Consider the following 10,370-nt stretch of genomic DNA (forward strand, 5'->3'; position numbering starts at 1 on the left):
GGGCTGGAGACTCCTCCCACTGGCAGCGTGGGGGGCCGTGATGGTGGAAGCCATTACCATTTCTAAACAAGCATCACGCCCGCCCTCAAGCCCTAAAGCCGGCCTTGACCTTTTCACCTTCGACCTTCCAGGCTTCACTGACTGACCTGACAAAGAACCCACCTGTCACTCACCGTGCATATAATTGGGCATATGTTTAAGTCTTAATGCAATTTAAATAGGTGAGTTATATAAATAATACAAACACTGTGTGAATTCCTTATTATCTTCAGATAAATTCGGGCTTCTTCTTTGTGTCATGCCATTAAAACTTGACTGTGTCGTGACAACCCACCAGTCTCTACTTTTACAGCGGTGGTTAAATAAATGATTTCCCTGTGATATGAGGATGTCAAAAAAAGGCTTTAACGGGTCTCAGCAGAAGGCCGGAGGCCCCCGCAGAGACGCTCATTAGACACAGGTAGCGTTCCAGCAGCAGGTGAGTCACCGCTTTGCTTCCTACATTCAGCCTCCGCCTTTCTCGCCCCCCCCCCCCTCGCTCCGTCATCCCCCTCCATCATACCGTCCCCGGCCCGTCCACCTGTCCCCTCCCTTGCATCGTGTTCCCCCATGTGTTCTTTTATTATTGTGGTTTCTCTCTTCTCCTTCGATGGGACGCGACAGCAGAAACAGGCGCAGAGCTTCCGACGTGAACTTTGATATCTGTGTGCTGTCCGCTGCTACTCGGACACGCGTGTGGAGCGAGCTGCTAATGAGCCAACTCACCGCAGTGCACGAGGCGCAGTCCTGTTGAAGATACGCGTCACCTTCGTGCTGTCTTTTGACTCCCTTCTGCAAAATGACATCATCAATCACATTGTAGGTCCCACCTACAGTGCTTCTGGGGGGGGGGGGGGGGTCTCTGACCACGTAGTCAGCGAATATCAAATGACTGAGAAGGAAGACAACTATTCATTTGACGGGACACGAGGTTGAAGCTTTGAGAGGACAGGAGCAGAGAGACAGACGACTCGGGGGACACTGAGACTTTCTGGATGCTGGTGGACGGTTTCATCCTCGAGATCGAGGGAGCTTGATTGGCAGAGAGGTCACACAACTAGCTGTGTGTGTGTGTGCGTCTCTGAGTCTGACAGTCAGCAAACTAAAAGCTTTTTTATCACACACACACATTTCAACGTACAAGTATTTTTATGTTGTAGCAGCAACGCACACACACACACAAACACGCAAACACACACTGATGTTACAGCCCTGCAGGAAGATGTTTGGTCTCTCTCTTCATTAATAAACTACGGCGCATGCATGAATGACCTAATCTGTGTGTGTGTGTGTGTGTGTGTGTGTGTGTGTGTGTGTGTGTGTGGGAGAGTTAAAAATAAAACTTCCGTGTGTGTACTCGGTGTAGTTTTGCGCCCGCTTGTGTGTCTTCATTGTGCCCCATTCGATGTGTGTACTAACTGTAATAATTCACACACACACACACACACAGACACACTCGTGCATGTGAATATAGACTCGAGTGTGTGTGTATGTGTGTGTGTGTGTGTGTGTGCGGTAAAAGTTTAAACGCCCCCTTCGGTACTTCCTGTCTCTGCGGGCATCATCTGCCTACCCGACCAATCAAGAGGAAGCATCCCACATCTTCTTAACGAGCCAATTAAATTAGTGCTGCTGAGAGGAAGGACCTGGGGGCAACCTCCCCCCCCCCCACACCCCCCCTCGCCTCCCCCACACCTCCTCCTCCTGCTCCTCTCTCCTTTATGGTTGTTCTCTCTCTCTCTGTCTCTCTATCGTCCTCCCATCTGTGGCCTCCGCGGCTGTTTGTCTTTCCCTCCCGTGTCTCTCCACCCTTCATCCTTTCCTCTGTCTCACCAGACGACTCTCCCCCTCTCCCTCCCCCCCTCTCTCTCTCTCTCCAATTTTCATCCGTTCTGGTTTGGACCGGCTTAATTGGACTCGTCACTCATCCGTCTGGCTGCGGAGCCGGATTATGGACTTGGCCGATATGCGACACACGCAGAATTTTCTGCATTATACGATCAGAGTAGAAGAACGAGTCGATCAGAGATCGTTTCCTGTAGCTTTAAGGCCACTTTGATCAACATTCCAGCGTGTTGATTGACAGGTCAATTGACCACGTCTGCTAACGTGAAAGTAACTGTTTGTCACGACGAACGCACATCGGCGGCAAACACAGCGGTACTTCCTACTCCTTCCGTCCCGTTGTGCCGCCATGAGTGGGGGGGGGACCTTCTCCACACAGCAGATCTGCTCTGTAGGAGCGATGAGATCAAACAGCCCCCGAGAGGATACCGAGACGTGGCCACGACCATCGCAGCGGCGCTGGTTTCTGCTCGAACACGCTGACAGTGGGTTGAGAAATTGGCACAAACAGCAGGGGTCCACGATCCCGACAGAGCGAGCTGCTGCGACGCATCGCTGCGTAAAACGGGGGTCTGCTGACACGCGGTGAAGAATGGCTCCCGTCGCCGTGTCCCTGAGAGGTGTTTCGGGGAAGCTGCTGATTCCACGAGGACAAAGCGCGTCTCGCTCCACGTGCAACGCGGCGGCTGTTGTGTCGTTTCCCGGCCTGCATTTCAACGGGAGGAAATCACACAACATCTGATTTTGTCGCTCTGCGTTTAGATCAAAGGCTGTGCTCCAGATCTGGGAAGGGGGGGTAAGATATATTTAAACAGGACGGGTCTGAAAACCTCGAGGGGGGACGCTGGAGGCCGCGGCGACCCTTTGGTGTTCGCTTTAAAGGACCTTTACGTAACCGCTGTTAGTCACGTTGTTTATCAAGTCGCACAAAGATCCGAGGTAAGTTCACTTTAACCCGATTAGAGTGCGACAACGCGGACTCGGTGCAAACATGAATAATGAATGTTTGATTCTACTCAGACGGGACGTAGAGCCGCGTCCCGGTTTGCCTTTGAGCTGAAGCAGGAATGAGAGTCGGAGGACGAGACTGGACTGAAATTGTCTCCATTACCATCGACATAGAGAGACAGAGAGAGAGAGACATCAGTCTCATCGTGTCTCCAGCTGTCTGCATGATTGGTTCATTGGGAGAAATGACCTGCGCGCTCACACACACACACACACACACACACACGCGCACACACACACACACACACACACGCACACACACGCGCGTAACCGTAAGTGCCTCTAAATGTTCATAGTTGTCCTCTGGTTAAAAGCAGCAATTACTGCGGCTTTCTGAACACACACAGTGTTTAAAAATAGTCATTTAGCCGCATTAGTTGCCACAGTTACAAGATCACAACTGAATCATCTGAAGCGCACAAACACGATGACGACAACGGTTTGCATTCAAATATTCGCCAGATGCAGCGTGCGTCTGCATTCACAACACAGCAGCGCTAACGCTACGTATGCTAATGTTAGCCGCGCGGGTTTCTATGAAGAAACATTTCCGAAAGGTTCAACAACGCTTTTGTTTCACCGCCACTCGCCCCAAAAATCCTGAAATCTGAAACGTTTGCACGAGAGCCCACGAAGAGCGAGGCGACACTTCTCATCGTCGTGATCCTTCTCATCGTTGGCCAACGTAAAGGATCGGACATGAATTCTTAAAGTGAGTAAATAATGAATGCGTCCACTTGGCGTGGAGCGCTGAGGCCCCCGAGGAAAGCGGCTCCGCGTGTCGCGCCTTGTTCATCGCTCACGGATGACTGGATCCGCTCAGAACACACACACACACACACACACACACACACACACACAAGTTAACATTTAAAAAATGACTTTGGATCAAACACACGCGGACCAAAACACCCATGTATGTATTCCACAGAGTTAGAATGAGTTGTGTATTTGTGTGTGTTTGTGTGGAGTAACTTCATGTACACACAACGCATGTCTTTGGGTTTGTGTCGCCAAGTTCAACTTCTCACTATCCAACGAGGGAGGAAATGCTACGATGAACCCGGTTTAATATCCTGTATGTTAGAAAAGGAGCAGTTATCTTTCTCGTGCATATTTAAAAAAAAAAACAAGGCATTAAAATACTTTTCAACAAATTCAAAAATAAGCCTTTCTCATTTAAAGATAAACCACAGTGTAAATCCTCCCATTACCTCTCGGTGGCATTCTGCTGCGCTGAAAGGCAATTAGGAGAAACAAGCGCCGTGACAACGATGGACAGACGACTGTCCATCGTTGTCACGGCGAATGAGGCAGAATAATGCAAAATTCAAAAAAAGGTGTGAGACTGGTGGACGTCTTCTCACGCGGACAACAAGACCCACGGGTTCATCAACCACCGTGCGAGCAGTAAAACAATTACTTCCTGCAGTAATCTGTAATATAAAGTAACATAATGGCGTCCTGCTGCAGACAGAAGCAACACACAAGGTTGTGTTTGCATTTTTTAAATCACATTTAATAACTTTAGCCCACTGTGGGTCGTTACGAATGATGTTCACCAGATGTTTACTAGAATAGATTCGAGGGTTCAATAAGAAGTGTAGACAAGAAAATGGTGGTTCTGTATTTTTATATGGATTTATAGTGTTATATCTGGATTTATTACCTCGGAGGAACATTTTTCATATGATAGATAAGCTTTCTTCATCTTTCCTCTGCTGTACAGACTCTCAAAAACGTTTTCCTTTCCTTTTTTTTCTACAACAAACAAAGATTTTTATCTCCTTCCCACTCGGCCGGCTCCTCTCAGCCCTCGTTCCTTCTCTCTCTCATCTTCTCTCCCGTCCCTTCCGCCTTAAAAGTCCTCCATCACACCTCTAAGTCCTCTCCCAGATTACCAACAACTGAGATCCTCCGTTTAATCCTCAACGTGTTCTTAAAGCAACTCCACCGTTCACTACGGAGATACATTCATGTGCTTTTGTTTTGGAGGAGCTACATGCAATCAAATCTCACCTGTCGGTGCTCATGGATACACTCTTATTATTCCAAAGAACGACTGCTCGGAAAACCGTCCTTGTCTGTGGTGATTTAAAGATTCCAGAGGGACGAACTGGAGCCAGATGACGCACACACACACACACACACACACACACACACACACACACACACACACACAAAGCTAATGCAAGGGCACTTTCCACACACACATGTTTTATTTATTAGAATGTCTGTCTGTGTTAATTAGAAGGACATTTTATTTGGAGGCTGTGCAGTAGTTTTTCTCCGGGCTGCTACAGTTTGTGTTTTCTCATTAAGCTCTTGGCCGCGTGGACGTCAATGCCGGCGTAGTTTGGACGTTCGTTCTCCCCTGAGGATGAACATCAGCGCTCCGCTGCCAGCGGCACGTTTCAATTATCGCTCGTTTAGAAGCAGACGGGCTTTTCAAATAGAGCTCCGTCTCCACTGGGAACTTCTCAATTAGGCAATAAAACTACTTAACTAGGTTTAAAAAAGAAGTCACTTGGGTTAAAATTACTACTAAGTGCCACTACCGAAGAATGCGAGGTTGCTAACAAATAAATATGCAGAAAATAGAGTTGAATGCAATAATTTGGAATGTCTCTGAAGAACAATGACACAATGCTTCACCGAGCGACATCATTGGTTCGATGTCACGTCTACAGCTGTGAGTGAAACATCTGCAAAGCAAGAGCCGGCGACGCTAAACAGTTGTGTGCGGCCGCAGATGGTTTGAGATGAAACGCGCTGCACGGGGGGGGCAGAATTAGCATGTTAGCTGGCTGACCTTAGCATTTAGCTCACAGCCCCCGTGTGGCGACGGACACCACACAGTCTCCTCGTCCCCCTGAGCTGACGCTACAGCTTCCATAGCAACTCACGCAAGAGGCTCAGCGCCTGGGTCTGAATATTGAAATCCGGCAAAGAGCGACGCCGACGAGGGAGATGAAAGGACCACAAGGGGGAGGACATTGGAGGAGAGGGGGAGGACATTAGAGGAGACGGAGAGGACATTAGAGGAGAGGAACACATGGAAGAGTGAAACCGAGACGGGCCGCCGTTAATCCCATTTCCCCTCTTCCCCTTTGTCATCCGCGTTATCTCCACTCTCTCTCTCCCTCTCTCTCTCTCCCTCTCTCCCTCTCTCTCTCTCCCTCTCTCTCTCTCCCTCTCTCTCTTCACCCTTGTTTGCCTGTAACGTGTAACTCAAATTTCAAAATAACTAATAGGAGACGTCAATTACGACCCCCCCCCCCCCCCCCCTCTCACATCACCGCTCTCCTTCTCTCTGAGACCAACGGATGTTTATGAATGGAACATTGAGCTTCTATCCTTTATGTCCTTTCCCTGCGTTGTCCCCCTTAAAGGGTCAAAGGTCGTCTCACTAAAGTGCTGTTTGTTTTTATTGTCCGATGAGACATCGAGTTTTAACGTTGGATTCAGCACGTCGCCCGAGCGGAGCTCCCACGCGCTTGTTTCCTCTGTAGATGCTCTATGTGCTGACCCATAATCAATAACATGAGTCAGGTGGAGTTACGGCGTCTCCGTCTCACGCCGCCGCCGACCAGTCAAGTCAAAGCTAACGTCCATTTATGTCTCTTCAAAATGAATGTGATCGCCACCGAAATCTAGTTCATCTAGTTCCTACTCCTGAACCTCAAAAGCTGCGGATTTCGGATTTGATTGTGTGCGTGTGTGTGTGTGTGTGTGTGTGTGTGTGTGTGTGTGTGTGTGTGTGTGTGTGCGTGTGTGTGTGTGTGTGTGTGGACGAGGACACTTTGCCGTTTGCCTGTTTACGTGTGTGAACGTGGAAATGAGGCTGCCGAACGACCTTGTCGGTCCTGATGCTAAATCGTTGTCACGGCAACGGAATCAGCTCCCGCCATGTGCCGGCCTCTCCATCTGCTTCATTATCCCCCCGTCCTCACCCCTGTCCCCCCCCCCCCCCCCTCCCCTTGTCTTCCGTCCCTCTCGGGTTTAATTCAATATAAACCGCCGTCGGTGAAATGAAATATGCGGGTGCACTCTCTCCGTCTCGCGTCCACTTTCCTTCCCTTTTCTCACCCGTCCTCCCCCGTGTGGCATTCCCTTAGGTCTCTCTCTCTCTCTCTCTCTCTCTCTCTCTCTCTCACACATCCGCCCACCAGGTCTCTCTCTCATGTTTCCCCATCATCTCTCTTCGGATATTCCTCCGCTGACTCGTCCTCTCTTGAAGCAACATCTTAATTAGCAGCTGATTATAGATGAACAGTTGTTCTGTTACCCCCCCCCCCCCCCCCCCCCCCCCCTACCCCCCCCCACACACCTCTGTCCTGTCGATTCCTCTCGACCTCCCTGACTGACAGTGATGAATTTAATTATCAGCAGACACGACGCCAAATATTTGACCGCCTGTTTGCCGTCCTCACTTTCATCCCTTTCTCACTCTCCCTCCGTCTCACACGTTTCCGCCCACCACCCTTTCTCGCTTTTGGTTTTCCTCGCCACTTCTTCTCCCGAACGCGCTTTATTATTTGACTTCATTACCAACAATGAACGGATGTTGAGCCTCCTTTTGGGTTCACGCTCCGCTTCTCCCTCACACCCGTCGACCTCTGACCTCACGGACTGCAGACCAATTACCATTTCATTTGTCATTATCGCGTCGCTCATTTGTTCCCGTCCCTTTGTGATTCAGCTTAGATTCAGGCCCCAGGATGTGGATGTGTGTCAGAGAGAGAAAGCGCAGCGGAGCGCTGATGCACTCGATCACCTGGAAGGAGAACCTGCAGGAACATCTCAGAAGAACCGTTACCTTCTCTCCCCGCAGTGTTGTTTTCAGTCTTTGGTGAAATGTTGCCTGCTAATAAGAGACGTATTCATTTATTGTGTTATTTTAATTTGAGATAAATTCTATCTGATCAACACAGCAGACGCAGAGAGGAAGGATTTCATCTCTTTGCAGAGCTTAAATGGAAAGATTCTCATCCTGTATAATCCTTATAATGACAGTAACGTGTTCATGATATGTGATAACACTTACCCAAGTAGAGTCTGTTTAAACGTCTGCAGTATTTTGTAGATAATAGGCGCCAGTCCACTGTGTATGTTTATGTGCAGTATTAAATAATGACATTACAATCAATAACCACCGATGAGGCAGGAGCTAGAAAGCTAAAAGAGAAATCTGCAATAACATAAATACATATGTTTCCCTAAAATTAATTTCTTCATCCTATTATTTATTTATTCTGTATTTATTATCTTAGTGAACGAACACTCCAGCAGAGCGTCTGTGATTTGTAGCTAAATGTCACACGTTTTTGCCGGAAGCGCCAAATCCAATTAACAAAAGCCCCGGTAACTATGGCGATGAGCATCCTCGACGAAGCCCGGTGTAACTTATGCACGCACAAAAAAAAGAAAAAAAAACACAGAGGCCAAGAGGTTGCTATGACAACTGGAAGGGAAACAACAAAGGCAGAGGGAAAGTTGGAGAAGGCTGCATACGTTCATACACTCACTAAATATCAACTTCATAAGAACGGATTTGAAACCATCAGCTGCTCCCTGGTCATCCCCCAGCATGCATCACTCACGCCGCACTGAAACCATGGTGAGCCACTCCGTCTCCACCGTCTCGTCCACGCGTTCTTTGCTCTCTTCTCTGGAACGTCCCCAGCGGTCTGTCTTTGCACAGATGTGTTACAGGCAGCAGCTCGTATTCCGCCACAGGCTTCTGCACACTGCGCCGGGTAATTGGGAGATGAATGTAGGGAGAAGTGTCATTGCTTAATAAGGGAGTACGACGAACCAAGGTTTTAAAAGCGGCGTGGAATAAATCAGTCCTCCTGAATATGACCTTGTGACCTCCTGCTGCCTGAACAGCCTCGTAATCAGACATTTAAAGACATGATCCTTTATTCGTCCTGTAGTGAGGAAAATCAAACGTTCACATTCAACCACGTTTTAAAAACTATCCAGTCATTGCTCTTTCTTTGCACATATTTACATCAAAGAAGTCTTTTTTTCTCGTGTTGTGCCCACAAACCCTTTTGATGAGCAGGGTTTGGGATGTAGCAGCAGGTGGTGAGCCGGCGTAAAAGCCAAACATGTATTAATAAGACTCGCAAGTAGGAGACAAAGTGGACACGCGCACATTCATGAAGGCTTCTAGAGGAGCTTCTGCTCCGAATCCAGATCATATCGTGAAAACAACGCATACAAAAGCTTGATGCGACGCACACTAAAGCGACAACATCTGGACAAGAACTGCCCAGCTGTTCTTCAAACAGCAAAGAGTGTTGATGATTGTGTGCGAGGAGGCTTTTCTTTGCACTTGGAACATAAAACTGTGAGATTATCTGGGCGCATAAATCATGTTTACCATCAGAGAACACGAGAGAGAGCGCCGACTCGCTCGTATTATTATATTATTTACTTATTATAGTTTTCCCAATCGTGCTCAAGTCCTAAAGACACGAGTCTAACCAAGTTCTGACAAAGTCGTTTTACTGGAGTTTCATGTGTCACAGTGAGTCATTGATAACGGAAACGCGTAGACTTCTAAAAACTAAGGTCTCCAGATTGTCTTGAACACTTTTAAAAAAAAGTCAAAATACGTAAAAAAAAATATTAGGTTAAAAACTCCCAAAAATGTTAATGTTGAATATGTTTGGTCGAAAAATGATAATAAAAAGGTAAAATGTTCCAGAGGACTTCAGAGTAAACCTGCTTCTGGTTCACTGTCAGTGTGTTAGGTTGCTAAGGAGAGACCCCCCCCTGTGAATAACATTCATATTCAACAGAACATTACTTACCAAGTTGACAGATAACTATTTTCTATCGATAGTTTACTGACTTGCTGAGGAATAATAATCCAAAGCTATTCTCTCTTTTTGATGTCAATTTACAGGCAGCATCCGGCAAACTGTTGTCAAATAAACTGTGTTTTCAAATGTGTTCTTCCCACCAGGCTGAAAGAAATGTGATCAAAGCTGTGTTTCTGTGTCTGGCCTCACGATGTCGTCAATTAAAAGTGCAGGTGAAACATCTGGTCGGACCAGACAAACATCTGAACACTGAGCTCGACAGCTCGGTGAAGTAAAGTAACCCAAATCTGTCTCCCGAGATATTCTTAACTGTTTATTTAGAACTACGCACAATCAAAAAACATTTTTCCGTCAGTAGCTTTTCTGAATTCAGTCATTAGTGGAGAACATCTCGTTCTCTCATGTGTCATCTATGATAAAACCACCAAGGCTGCTAAAAGATGAAATATGAAAATGTGAGCTCCCTTTTACATCCCTTCAAAGACCCGATACTTTAAATAAAAAATAGGCTAATAAAAATAAGCTTTAGCTTCATGGGATATAAATGATGAATAAAATACTGCTTGATTTGAAGTGTTGATCAAATGTACTTAGTTGGAAAATTTAATTTGACAGTTTATGTCACTGAGGAGACCAAATGGG

This window comes from Gasterosteus aculeatus, chromosome 18, assembly GCF_964276395.1.
Source record: "Gasterosteus aculeatus chromosome 18, fGasAcu3.hap1.1, whole genome shotgun sequence".
NCBI lineage: Eukaryota > Metazoa > Chordata > Actinopteri > Perciformes > Gasterosteidae > Gasterosteus > Gasterosteus aculeatus.